The sequence below is a fragment of the Somniosus microcephalus genome, chromosome 7 (genome assembly GCF_052327205.1).
Source record: "Somniosus microcephalus isolate GS21.2 chromosome 7, FLI_Smic_1.0, whole genome shotgun sequence".
NCBI lineage: Eukaryota > Metazoa > Chordata > Chondrichthyes > Squaliformes > Somniosidae > Somniosus > Somniosus microcephalus.
In genome coordinates, this window is record NC_140993.1 from 190,906,203 (window position 1) to 190,921,051 (window position 14,849).

At 42.2% G+C, this 14,849-nt stretch overlaps 1 protein-coding gene across 1 annotated transcript in view; it reads right to left on the reverse strand.

The window, feature by feature from the left end:
• csmd3b (CUB and Sushi multiple domains 3b) overlaps nt 1–14,849 on the reverse strand; it is a 1,929,854-nt gene that overhangs the window by 659,214 nt on the left and 1,255,791 nt on the right. The gene's annotated exons all lie outside the window — the stretch shown is intronic.

Here is a 14,849-nt window from a genome sequence, read left to right on the forward strand (position 1 = left end):
TGGTGAAAATGTGACAAGGGACCTGTGTAGTACAGACATGAACTTAAGGGATGCAACTGGGATGGTTCAGCAAACACCCGTTCAGCCACGCAGGTCACAGCGCACCAGAAAGCCTGTAGTTAAAGTTGACCTGTAGACAGGGATTGATAAGACTGTAAACAGTTAATGGACTCCTGGGTGTGGGTAAGGTTTATACCTACCTGCAATTAGTTCAACGGTGTAGTTACACTGACTGGTTCAATATGATGTTAACAAGTGTTCTATGTGTTATGTTATTATTGTGTTATGTCTTCATTGAAGGGGGAAGATGTACGGATAACCGTAGCTGTCGTAAAGAAAGCAGGGTTTGATTGACAGCTGGTTGACGGCTGATGTCATATCCGGGAGCGGGATCCGACACCATCTTGGCCATGCTTCAGATACTGTACTAAAGACACAGAGTCAGGACTGAATAAATGGCACTCCTCTACAACTGCTTGTGAGACTCGTAATTACGTTATTGAGATAACATTACAAACACTATGGTCAGAATAATGGCAAGGCACTCACACATTTTATGGGGAGTTGTGCAGCTCACCAACTCACTCCCGAGGAGCTCTTGATATCTGGTACCCATCTGGCATGGGCTGAAGGCTATGGTTTTCAGCTGTCTACTGACCAACTAATGATTATTCTCTTCAAAGGGGCAAGAAGGAGGTAAATTGGGTTTCTTGGAATTGAGTTTACTACAACAGTACATGGCATAGGATGATCAGAACCAAGTCAAGATTCCTTGGCCGATTCAGGAATCCAATATCTGATTAGTAGTTGAGAGGTCCAGAAAGAGGCAGCATTAGTACAAAATTAAAGGCACGAGATTTAGAACAGAGAGCAAGAGAAACTTCTTTACACAGAGAGTTGTGAGGCTGTGGAATTCACTTCCAGGTTAGCAGTTGAAGCAGAAACAATGTCAACATTCAAGATTAAATTTGATAGGTGGATGAAGGCAAAGGGGCTAAAGGGACATGGGAGCATGGCGGGTAAATATGATTCAGACTATTTGTTCACGTAGAGGGAAAATACCAACACAGACTGATGGGATGAATAGCCTGTTTCTATGTTGTAACTTCTATGTATTTCTATGTAAGCACAGAATGGAGATTTCGTGTTGATAGCACATTGTGTGGTGCATTTATCTGCCAAACCATTGAGTCGGGGGGGGGGGCTCCCCCTTACCCATTTTGAAACTTATTTTTGTTAGGTTGAACTGACTAACCGTGTAGTTTCCAGAGCCATTACTTTCTTCTTCCTTATATCTTCTGATACAATTTTTAGTCTTTATGCTATTTTTGCCTTCCTCATTCAGCCTCTGTTGCCTAGGTCTTGCTATTTTTCTTCTTTTTTCCTCATAGTGATATACTTACTTTCAAGTAATCGTAAAATAAGTTAATTTTTTCTTCTGTTCCCAAGCCATTATTATGGCCTCCAGCCCTGTCTTTCAATGGAAGAAACATGTCACCATATGGCAAAAGTTGATCTTTATTTAACAGAAAAGTTTTGTAATTAATTATTTACTACAAAGGTAGAACTGTAATTCATCTGCTCCCTAATGTACTCCTTGCAGTGACTGCTGCAATCCAGAGTGACGGTACGGTGAATTCCTTGATTTTTCCTGTTTTTCTGAGCAAAGTATTTGGCCTCAATTAACCACATTGGCCTGGCTGAGCTGGGCACCTCATGCTGTGAGGTGTAGCATCCAATCACTTTAATGCAATGTGCTATTATGACACCCAGTCAGACATTTTGTTCCCACATCCTCTTCGCCTGAAGGCATTGAGTCCTTATGTAGGGGTACAATTTCACTGTGCCAGTCACCCTGCATTACCTCATGCAAGGGCAGCACGGTGGCATAGTGGTTAGCACTGTTGCCTCACAGCGCCAGGGACCCGGGTTCGAATCCGGCCTTGGGCGACTGTCTGTGTGGAGTTTGCACATTCTCCCCGTGTTTGCGTGGGTTTCCTCCGGGTGCTCCGGTTTCCTCCCACAGTCCAAAGATGTGCGGGATAGGTTGATTGGCTATGATAAATTGACCCTTAGTGTTAGGGGATTAAATACGTGGGGTTACGTGTTGGTGTAGGGGTTACGGGGATCGGGTGGGATATGTGTCGGTGCAGGCTCGATGGGCCGAAATGGCCTCTATCTGCACTATGGGGTTTCTGTGATTCAAGTTTCTGTGATTCAAGTGGACATTATTCATGCGTGAGCTTTGACAGTATGTTTCTACAGGCTATTCAAACAGGGCCATCATAACAAATCACATCCTCTCCTCAGGGATCACTCACTAGTGATCACAAGATTGGGGATAGGGCCCTAATGTTCCTTTCCTAACTTGTAACAGAGGCCAATTGCAATGTTGCTTTCACTGCCCTGGCTAAAATCAGATAGTTCAGCACTGATCAGGGATTGAACCTGTAGCCACCCTAGTCTGTACTGCTGAAGCACTCATTTCATAAACCTGCGAGCTATTGGGAAAGCTTGAACATTATTATTTTAACAAATAAAATGTTCACATTAGTAAGGAGAAGGGTAAAAGATTTACTTGTGCTTACCTGAGGGAATATCCTGCGTCTGAATTCTATTAATAATTCCCTGATACAGTTGAAACACACACCGTTTAGTCATTTAAATAAAATAAAAAAATTATATTATTTTGCTGGTGGATTTAAACATTTTAAAGCACCTGCAATGAAGCTCGTTAAAGATTAAACCTTTTTCAATTTAAATCTAACCGAAATAGAAATAGCATGGTAAACTTTTTTTTGAAGCGTTTTGAAATGGCTAAAAATGATCTGATGATTGGTTGAGTTGATTGTCAATATGTTTCTTATTTAATGATTGGTCAGTTTGCCTTCAATCACACGGATACTCTACTCAATACTTGATGAGTGGGGTAGTGGTTAAATTGGCTGTCAATTCCCATTAAGCTCTCTCCACTGCACCATGAAAACAAAGTAAGCAGCACATTTTAATTAAATAGAGTGTTTTGAAATTACATGAGATGATTTTTTTGTTCTGTTGCATAACAGTGGGCAGCTTCACATTTATGAAATTAAATACTGAGGAAGTGAGAGTCATAGAATTTTACAGCACAAAAGGAAGCCATTCAGCCCATCGTGCCTGTGCTGGCTCTTTGGTAGAACTAGCCAATTAATCCCACTCTTTCCCCATAGCCCTGTAATTTTTTTCCCTTTAAGTATTTAAGCAATTCTCTTTTGACTGTTAATGTTGACTCTGCTTCCACCACCCTTTCAGGTAGTGCATTCCAGATCACAACAACTCACTGTGTAAAAAAATGTTTCCTCATGTCACCTCTGGTTCTTTTGCCAATCACCTTATAGCTGTGTTTTCTGGTTACTGACCCTTCTGTCACTGGAAACAATTTCACATTATTTACTCGATCAAAACCATTCATGATTTTGAACACCTCTTTCAAATCTCCTCTTAGTCTTCTCTGTTCTAAGGAGAACAACCCCAGCTTCTCCAGTCTCTCCACATAACTGAAGTCCCTCATCCCTGGTACCATTCTAGTAAATCTTTTCTGCAACCTCTCCAAAGCCTTGATATCCTTCCTAAAGTGCGGTGCCCAGAATTGGCCACAATACTCCAGTGTTTTATAAAGGTTTAGCATAACTTTCTTACTTTTGTACTCCATTCCTCAATTAACAAAACCAAGGATCCTGCTTTTTTAACAGCCTTCTCAACTTGTCCTACAAAGACAAGATTTGTGTACATACACCCCCAGGTGTCTCTGTTCCTGCACCCCCTTTAAAATTGTACCATTTAGTTCATATTGCCTCTCCTCATTTTTCCTACCAAAACGTATCACTTCACATTTCTCTGCGTTAAATTTAATCTGCCATGTGTCTGTCCATTTCGCCAGTCTATGTCTGCCTGAAGTCTGTTACTGTCATCCTCATTGTTGACTACATTTCTGAGTTTGGTATCATATGCAAACTTTGAAATTATGCCCTATATACCCAAGTCCAGGTGATTAATATATATATAAAAAAGAGCAGTGGTCCGAATACTAACCCCTGTGGAATGCCACTGTATACCTCCCTACAGTCTGAAAAACAACCACTACTCTCTACTTTCTGTCCCTTAGCCAATTTTAATTTAAAAGCCCTCAGTTATTTGTTACTATATAATAGGAACACAACAGAAATTACGTAAAGTTTTTCATGTACCTTACCAGCATTTATTTTAATACAGCATAATGAGAATTTCAATTTTTAAAATGGCTGCAACTAAACAGAATATGCCTCCAAAACTTCAATTACTTATTTTGGTGAATCAGCAAGGAATTAATTTTGCAAGCAACATTGCAAAATATTTCAAACAATTACTTAAATTTACACAGAAGTCATTGAATATTTTGCTGTCCACTTCAGCAAAAAAATATAAACTGGCCATTTCATTTTTCATGGATTGTTTCCTTTTAAATCTTTAATGATTACACTGCAATTGTGTGGATGTCACCACATATCAATGATACAGAGCAGGCTGGTTATCACTGTCTACACAGAGAACCACTGAATTATCTGAAGAAACAGACAGAATCCAAATTGAATAATAATCACCTCATGAAGTCCACAGTAAATATATTTTAAAAGTAGTTAATATCCTGAATTATTGATGTCACCGAATCCATTCAGTCAGATGTTGCCTTATAATGTACAACAGGGCTTAACAGGGTAGATGCAGGGAGGATGTTTCCCCTGGCTGAGGAGTCTAGAACCAGGGGTCACCGTCTCAGAATAAGGGGTCAGCCATTTAGGACTGAGATGAGGAGACATTTCTTCACTCAGAGGGTGATGAATCTTTGGAATTCTGTACCCCAGAGGAGGCTCAGTCATTGAGTATATTCAAGATAGAGATCAATAGATTATTGACTATTAAGGGATTCAAGGGATATGGGGATAGTGCAGGAGAGTGGAGTTGAGGTAGAAGATCAGCCATGATCTTATTGAATGGCGGAGCAGGCTCGAGGGGCCAAAGGCCTAATCCTGCTCCTATTTCTTATGTGCTTATAACTTTGCTATGTACAATTTCTTGCCTTCTACTACAAACAAATCCTGGGGTTACTATAGTATCAGTCACACAGTACAATGCCCTGTGCCGTGAAGTCAAGTGTCATTTTCTTTGCTGGTTTTCTTGATTCCTGTGATGCATTCCAACCAATGGAGTGCAGCTAGCAACAAAACCAATGGAATGTTGATCTATATGGCAAAACAGTAGAATACAAGGCAGAAGAAGTCATCATAAAACTGCATTGCACTCTGGTCACATCACACTTAGTCCAATTTTGGTCTAGTGCAGAGAAGAGCAGCCACAAGGCTGATCCCTAGGGGGTGATTTTCACTCAGAAGTCGGGAAGGAGGTGGGACTGCAACTTTCGGGGTTGTAGTCCCGCCTCCATCGAGATGCGGCCAATCCACGCTATTTTAACTTGATTGACCTTGTTGAGCCTGCCCAGCGGGCTCAGCAGGCCAATTAAGGGCCACCCGGCAACAGGTGACATCACAGACTGAAATTTCATCTGTCAAGACGTTTTGACAGATGATATATCAGTGTTTCACAGCTGTTTGAAGCTGTCAAACACTGACAGTCTTACTTCTAACCTGAGTCCTTCTACACAGACTCAAAGAAATCTCTCCGGCACAGAAAGCTGCAGGCTGTCACTTTTGACAGTTCGCAGCCGTTCTGCTTTCTGTGCCGGTGAAATGAGGGACTCCCCGAACCTAATGAATGAAGGCTGAAAAGGTAAGTACAGGTAATTTAAACTTCTTTACACACTTTAGACACACCAAACACACTTACCTTTGCACTCATGCACCCATCACTCACCTGAACACCGACTTCTCGACCCTTCCAAGTCCTTCAACCCGACGGCCCGATTCCTCTAACCTGGCGTGTTTTGGAGCCATCGGGAATCCCACAGTTCAAGATTAAAAATAGGGGTTAGGATAAAAACTGCCTGTTAACTACCTGTTAACAGGCAGTTAATTGTCACTAATCTCTTCCCGTCTCGGGTAGGCGGGTCCCAGTGCGACGCGGGTACCCGCCTTCTTTGAAACTTACATGGAGGTGGGTCTTAGGCGGGATGGTGTCGGGACCCCTGAATTTGGGGCTTTAACCCCCCGCACGCCTCCAATCCCGACTCCACGGGTCAGTTAAAATCGAGGCCCTAATGTCAGAACTCTGAGTTATGAGGAAAGATTTGAGAAATGTGGACTTTTCAGTCTTGAAAGGAGCTATCAAAGAAGCTATTTTATAGAAGTATATGAGACGGTTAACAGCGTGGTAAAGTAAATCCAGAAAATTAAAGTAAATGGCATGATTCAGGCAAGGGGACACAGGTTCAAGTTAGTAAAAGGATATAAAGAAATTCTTCTTCACATAGAGAGTGACTGATACATGGAATTAACTTCCAGATAGAGTAGTAAAGGATATAAAGAATATAAATAAATGCACTGGCAGGAAAATATGGCAACACTTGAATCCTGGTGATGATGTTGAAAACTAGCAGAATTTTACTTTCATGCTTCATACTTACAACAACTTAATATTTCATCAAACCACCTCCTCCCTACCTTCTCCGCCAAATTAACTACTATGTTGTGTCCAACAACCTATTGTCCTGTATCTCTATAGTATAAATAAATAATATTATTCCTTTTTAACATGCAGTGAAATAAATCCTGCTATCATATAGGAACATTGGGGAAGTAGATCATTCAGACCCTTCAACCTTTTCTGCCATTCAACTAATCATAGATGATCTGTACCTCAACTCCATTTACCCACCTTTGTTCTATATCAACAACAACAACTTGTATTTATATAGTGCCTTTAACATAGTAAAACATCCCAAGGTGCTGCACAGGAGTATTTTAAGACAAAAAATTTGACACCGAGCCACGTAAGGATAAATTAGGGCAGGTGACCAAAAGTTTGGTCAAAGAGGTAGGTTTTAAGGAGCGTCTTAAAGGAGGAAAGAGAGGTAGCGAGGCGGAGAGGTTTAGGCAGGGAATTCCAGAGCTCCGGGCTTAGGCAACAGAAGGCACGGCCACCAAAGGTTGAGCGATTATAATCAGGGATGCTCAAGAGGGCAGAATTAGAGGAGCGCAGATATCTCGGGGGGTTGTGGGGCTGAAGGAGATTACAGAGATAGGAAGGGGTGAGGTCATGGAGGGATTTGAAAACAAGGATGAGTATATCCCTTGATATACTTATCTAATAAAAATCTATTGAACTCAGTCTTGAAAATTTCAACTGACCCAGCATCCACAGCCTTTTGGGATAGTGAGTTTCAGATTTCCACTACTCTTTGTGCAAAAAACTGCTTCCTAATTTCACTCTTAAATGGCTTAGCTCCAATTTTAAGATTATGCCTTTTTGTTCTGCATTCCCCCACCAGAGGAAATAGTTTCTATGTATCTACCCTATTGAATCCATTCATAATTTTAAACCCCTCGATTAGATCACCCCTCAACCTTTTAAACTCAAAGGAATACAAACCAAGATTATGCAACCTATCCTCACATTTTAACCCTTTAACCCTGGTACAATTCTGGTGAATCTGTGCTGTACCCCTTCCAAAGCCAATACATTTTTCTGAGGTTCGATGCCCAAAACTAAACACAATACTCCAGAAACAACAACAGAAAATGCTGGAAATACTCAGCAGGCCAGGCAGCCTTCATCAAACTCTGATGAAGGGTTCCAGACCTGAAACGTTAACTCTGTTTCTCTCTCCATGGATGCTGCCTGGCCTGCTGAGTATTTCCAGCATTTTCTGTTGTTATTTCAGATTTCCAGCATCCGCAGTCTTTTGCTACAATACTCCAGATGTGGTCTGACCAAGGCTCTCTACAATTGAAACAGCTTGACCTCACTTTTGAATTCCGACCCCCTTGAGATAAAGGCCAACATTTCATTCGCCTTTCTGATTACTTTTTATACCTGTGCACTAACTTTTAGCAATACATAGACATCTAAATCCCTTTTCTCCTCCACAACTCCTAGTCTCTCACCATGAAGAAAATATTCCAATTTGTCTTTATCTGATCGAAATTGTATAACCTCACACTTCTCCTCATTGAACTCCATCTGTCACAGTTGCCATTGATTCACGTTTCTTTTTGGTATATATAGATAATTTGGACCTGGGCATTGGGAGCAGTCTAGTTACCATTCAAAGATGTACAATTCGGAAATTAAGTGTGCATTCACGTCCAAATTTTAGGAGTCTAGTATCGGATTCAAGACTCAAAATAGTTTCAAAAATTATTTAAATAATGACATTCTACCCAAGAAGTCTTTACCTTGCAATTATATTTTAAGGAAAAAATGCTAAATCCAAGTACCACTGTGGTTAGGGATATCTGGCTAGCATATCATAATTCCATGCACACAAACTGTAGCCAGTTCACAGTATCAGGTGTATATCATATATCCAAATGTGTCAGTGATGTCTTATGACAGAGCATCAATACTGCAATAACTTTATTTTCGTGGCATTGACAGGCTGTCCAGCTTGAATGGTTTAGATCCAATTTATAATGTCTAATGACAATCCATTCATTAAATATGACGAGAACAAATGTGGCAGTTGCATGAGATGTTGTGTACAACGTACTTTCTATAAAAATAACTCAAATATCTTTATATCCTACAACAACTTCTTACTTGCATTACTAAATACAACTTGTAGGGGAGAATTTTAACCCCCAGGACTGGCAGAAGAGGGAGAGTTAAATTCTTAAAAATGGGAAACCTGGCCACGAACACGCCTACTTTCGGTTTAACCGGGCCGGGTTGTAGGTTGGGCGAGTAACCTGCTCTCGAGAGACGGGTCAGGAATTACAATATTTACATGAGGCTATGTGCCTCAGATTTAGCAGCCATGTGGATTTAACGGCTGCGGGGCGGGTTTCCCAGGGCTCGAGAAACCCGCCAGCTAAAGAGAGGCAAGGACTGCCGGATTCAGCAGTTAAGTGTTTTTCCAGCACTGCTGGTGGGCCTGAAGGAGTGGGAGTGCTTCCCTTCAGCCCCCCCAAGCTACCATGATCTGCCTCGCTCCCCACAATCGATTGCCCATCCTGCCCGCGATTCGATGTCTCGCCCACCACGATCAGCTGACACCCGTGATCCAAACTTCCTGTCGTCCCTGCGATTCTCCCCCGCCCTCAGATCTTCCCCCCACCCCCTTGCCTCATGATCTCTCCTTCCCTCTCTCCTCTCCAGTTCTCAGCTGCGGCCTTCTACCACAAGCCCTTTTTGCCCCTCAATATGGCCAGCTGCCAGGCAGGAAACGGAAGAAAAACTTCAAGTAAGCTCCTGTCGTGCGATTCCCCGTATTTCCGAGTTCTCCGACCGCTAAAAGTCACCTCCGCTCCTTCTCTGCCTCCCCGTAAATATCCAGGCCCTAGTCTTAAAAACAGCTATAGTAGCATTTTTGCACCAAAATCTCAGGAAAACATGATATCCCATTTGTTTAAACCAAAGTGTAAATGAAGACATTCATGGTGTTTGTATATTTTTACTTCATAACTAGCCAATCTCCAATCACACTGCACACAGGAAAGGGTATATTAACTGCCTCTACCCTGCGGAAACTAAGGAGTTAAAATCCAAGAGGTGGACTTCCTGTTTTTTCCTGCCCCACAGCCATTTTAATGCCGTTTTTTTTTTGTGCAGTTGAGTCACCCACCTGACTCAGGAGCAAGCTTCATGAATAAATTTAAATCAGGATCCTACGACGTCATTAGGATCCTGATGGAATTTAAACTGAACGGAGCATCTGTGGCAGTTGCTCCCTCAGTAAAACCGGGTGGAGACACAGTGGAGGTCCTGTCAGCTACGTTTAAAATTTCTCTTTGTGGACTCAGGAGAAGCAGGAGTGCTCCTCTGGATCCCACAAAGAAAATATGGGCTGCTGCCGCCCCAAGAAAAGGAAATTGGGCAAGGTATAAAATGAACTGCTGAAGTAAAGGATATTCAGCCCTCATAAGGTTAAAATACACCTTCCTAAATAACCCTCATTTTGCTGTAGCTCAAATGTTCTATATTTAAAAATCTCATCTCCGTTCATTAGGATACTGTTGATAATGGCAACACATGGTAGAATAATGATTCTACTTTTGATTTAAAATGTTCAATGTTTTTCTGCCAAACTCCACCAGCTACCTAATGTGCTGAATCCAAGAGATGCAAGGCATCTCAAAATATATACAAATAAAATATCCCTCCTTTTGCCATATAAATTATTCAGAAGATTAATGAATATAAAACAAGTTTAATTGTAGCATATTCCCATTCAGCTTTGTTTGTAGAAATAGGTATCAAAATGATTCACAGGTTAGTGTCATGGAAATAATCTTTAATCCTTTATAATAGAATAAACACTTAAACTTTGCATTCTAAGCACAAATCACAATATTTGCTATCAATTGCCAAATTGACTTCCTATTTATTCAGGAAGTTGAAGTAAATATTCAACTCAACAGTCTACACTTTAGAATTTACAATTGTTTGATCCTTTATTAAAGGGTAACTTTAACAATATACAGGTAGACTATCCTTTATCCGCACTTCCATAAGCCGAAAACCTCTAAAAACAGAAAGTTTTTTCGTGGAGCATAAGTCGTGCGCACGACATGACCCGAGTGGCGCCAAACATGACAGGAGTGGTCCGGGAGCTCTGCCTTTCCCTGTGAGCCAGGCAGAGGGTCACAGAGTTCCCTCCTGGGTAGGAGATTGCAGGCCGAGCCGGGCAGTGTGAAGGAGGTACTGGGAGAGTGAACCCAACAATACAGCGGCCCGTCCGATAGCTACAGTGGCCCGTCCGATAGTCTTTTCTTCCCCCCCCCCGACCTGATTTGCGGACCAGCTTAGTGTAGGAGTCAGCCAATATCCGGCTTTCCCACAACTGGCGGCGGCAGTCGAGCCCCAGACCCCCGCTAAGTCAAGGAATTCAGATACGGAGCAGGGGCAGCCGGAAACCTCGATCTAACGGCAGAAATCAGCAGCCGTTTTGTTAGGTTTTTTTTCTTCCCCTAGCATTTTTCTTCTTCTCCTAGCATTTTTTTAAACAGTCAGGCTGTGGAAAGAGTCTCTGTAGCGTAGCAACAGCTTCAGAGACACTTCCAAGGCAGGGCCTGAGTGTTTACAAGCTGTTGCTAAGCAACAGTGTTTGTTGTCAGATACGGAGATGAAAACCTTCTGAAATCCAAAAAATTCCGAAAACCGAAACACAGCTGGTCCCAAGGTTTTCGGATAAAGGATAGTCTACCTGTACATGCATAAAAGTCTTGTGGCTAGCACACATTGTAGCTGTCATATTTCCACCAACACAATTAATATACAATGTAAGTGCCACACTTGCACTTGATTGGCTTTGTTCCACCCAGACTTGACTATTCCAATGCTCTCTTGGCTAGCCTCCGGCCTTCCACCCGCCGTAAACTTCAGCTTATCCAAAACTCTGTTGCCCGTATCCTAACTCACATCAAATCCAATTCACCTATTATCCCTGTGCTTGCTGGCCTACATTGGCTCCCAGTCCGTCAACGGCTCGATTTTAAAATTCTCATCTTTGTATTCAAATCCTTCCATAGCCTCACCCCATCTTATCTCTGTAACCTCCTCCAGCCTGACAACCCTCTGAAATCTCTGCACTCCGCCAATTCTGGCCTCTTGCACATCCATCAGTCAGTTGGGAACTAATTTTGCCAAATAGCCTGAAATAGGCGTTAAGCCCCCAACTTGCATAGGTAATGGGCCTAATGTCTATTTCAGACAGGCGCCCTGAATGACAACAGGGCACTTTAACTAATATGGTCTGTGACTCGTACCCGGTGTGGAATGATCATATGCACATTGCATGCCACATTGGACCCTTCAGCACACGTGTTTTGCCTGGAAAACGGGTGCTGCACAATTCAATTTCTAGGCTGATGTCTTTCGTATTGCACAAGTCCTTGTAGATTCTGTAAACTGAAAATATGATAAATTGCATGAAAATAGCCACGTATCATTTTAATAATTGTAGTTTAGAATAAATTAATTAATTGTAACCTTTACAAATTTTGATACTGTAGCCATGAATGCCACATCAAACTCCATAGGCTCTATTTCATTTCTTTCATATTTGCATTTATTAAACTGCAAAAAAAAATGGATATTTCATCTGCACGCACATCCGCAATAGTTTTTCCGTGAAAACTGTTATCTATCTGGCATTTCAGAAGAACCTTCTTTGCATTTATATGAGCATGTATCCAAGCTAGCACTGGTAGTCTTCAAGTTAGTTTAAAGAGACATTACCTTCATGAAGTTTTTAGTAAGCCTTTTTGTTTGGGCAGAGAGAAATCTCCCCCCTCCCCTACACCCCACATGACTTTCGATGTAAATTTGCAATAACGTGTTTAGAAGCTATCTGTATTTATTGCATTGTGTGCTTGTGAACAGAGAAAAAGGTTTGTCAGAAATGTTTTCATGAAGATAGGGCCCCTTTACAACTTATGGAACTGTAAAGAAGAATGACAGTTTCTGTTACAAATAATACCAGCCAGAAATTGTATCATAGAGGATTTATGGCTAATGAAGTCAATTCATGATAAAAAACCTGCATTAGAATATAGTCATTAGTTCAACTAATAAAAGAACTAAATCCATTATCATTCAATACAGTATGTAACAAACATTACGAAAGTTCTCTCTTTTCCCAGGGTACCATTCTAACCTCTATCTCAAATTAATCTGCTGAACCAATTACCTCATATTTAGCTCTCTCTATTCCAAGTTAAAGTCCTGTGATTTGTGAACCTGTTTTTTGTTTGTTTATGGGATGTGGGCGTCACTGGCAAGGCCAGCATTTATTGCCCATCCCTAATTGCCACCTTCTTGAACCGCTGCAGTCCATGTGGTGAAGGTACTCCCACAGTGCTGTTAGGGAGGGAGTTCCAGGATTTTGACCCAGTGACGATGAAGGATTGGCAATATACTATAAGTCAGGATGGTGTGTGACTTGGAGGGGAACTTGGAGGTGGTGGTATTCCCAAGTCCTTCTAGGTGGAAGACGTCGCGGGTTTGGGAGGTGCTGCTGAAGAAGCCTTGGCGAGTTGCTGCAGTGCATCTTGTAGATGGTACACTCTGCAGCCACGGTACACCGGTGGTGGAGGGAGTGAATGTTTAAGGTGGTGGATGGGGTGCCAATCAAGCGGGCTGCTTTGTCCTGGATGGTGTCAAGCTTCTTGAGTATTGTTGGAGCTGCACTCATCCAGGCAAGTGGAGAGTATTCCATCACACTCCTTACTTGTGCCTTGTAGATGGTGGAAAGGCTTTGGGGAGTCAGGAAGTGATATACTCGTCACAGAATACCTAGGCTCTGACCTGCTCTTGTTGCCACAGTATTTATGTGGCTGGTCCAGTTAAGTTTCTGGTCAATGGTGATCCCAAGGGTGTTGATGGTGAGGGATTCGACGATGGTAATATTGTTGAATGTCAACGGGAGGTGGTTAGACTCTCGCTTGTTGGAGATAGTCATTGCCTGGCACTTCTGTGGTGCGAATGTTACCTGCCACTTATCAGCCCAAGCCTGAACGTCGTCCAGGTCTTGTTGCATGCGGGCATGGACTGCTTCATTATCTGAGGAGTTGTGAATGGCGCTGAACACTGTGCAGTCATCAGTGAACATCCCCATTTCTGACCTTATGTTGGAGGGAAGGTCATTGATGAAGCAGCTGAAGATGGTTGGGCCTAGGACACTGCCCTGAGCAACTCCTGCAGCGATGTCCTGGGGCTTCAACCACCACAACCATCTTCCTTTGTGTTAGGTATGACTCCAGCCAGTGGAGCATTTTCCCCCCGATTCCCATTGACTTCAGTTTTACTAGGGCTCCTTGATGCTACACTTGGTCAAATGCTGCCTTGATGTCAAGGGCAATCACTCTCACCTCACCTCTGGAATTCAGCTCCTTTGTCCATGTTTGGACCAAGGTTGTAATGAGGTCGAGAGCCGAGTGGTCTTGGCGGAACCCAAACTGGGCATCAGTGAGCAGGTTATTGGTGAGTAAGTGCCACTTGATAGCACTGTCGATGACACCTTTGCTGATGATTGAGAGCAGACTGATGGGGTGGTAATTGGCCGGGATGGATTTGTCCTGCCTTTTGTGGACAGGACATACCTGGGCAGTTTTCCACATTGTCAGATAGATGCCAGTGTTGTAGCTGTACTGGAGCAGCTTGGCTAGAGGCGCGGCTAGTTCTGGTGCACAAGACTTCTTGCTGGTGATGGAGAGCTTCGGACTCACAATGTTTACCAAGCTGAATTCTGTGCCTTCAGTTAGTGTTCAAAAGATGAATGGTCAATTAGGAAACCTCTGCCCAAGTTCCTCCCTCACACCTCCAAGGAATCAACACAGTCTATGAAATACTCTTCCTTTCAGAAACAGTGAATTTCTGATTTCATTTATCATTTGACAGGCATCGTATTATAGTGTCTAACTGGATTTGAAGAGGAAAGTTTAAGGACTGGTTTACAGATGTAATTGGTTCTGGAGAAACCTTTATTACAAACTAATGTTACTATCCTAAAGATGCTAATACTTCAAGAAGGTCCATGAAAGTTTTTTTTAAAGGAATTCTGCCACAGTACTATAATTTGGTTTATAAGCAAGCCTCTTGGCTACAAGTACTCTAAATTGGTGCATTTTTAGAAACCAGATTGATCACTGTCCATTGTTTTAACCAGAATTTTTAAAGACTTAGCTTTGGATGATTATAAGCATTCTACCCGTGACACA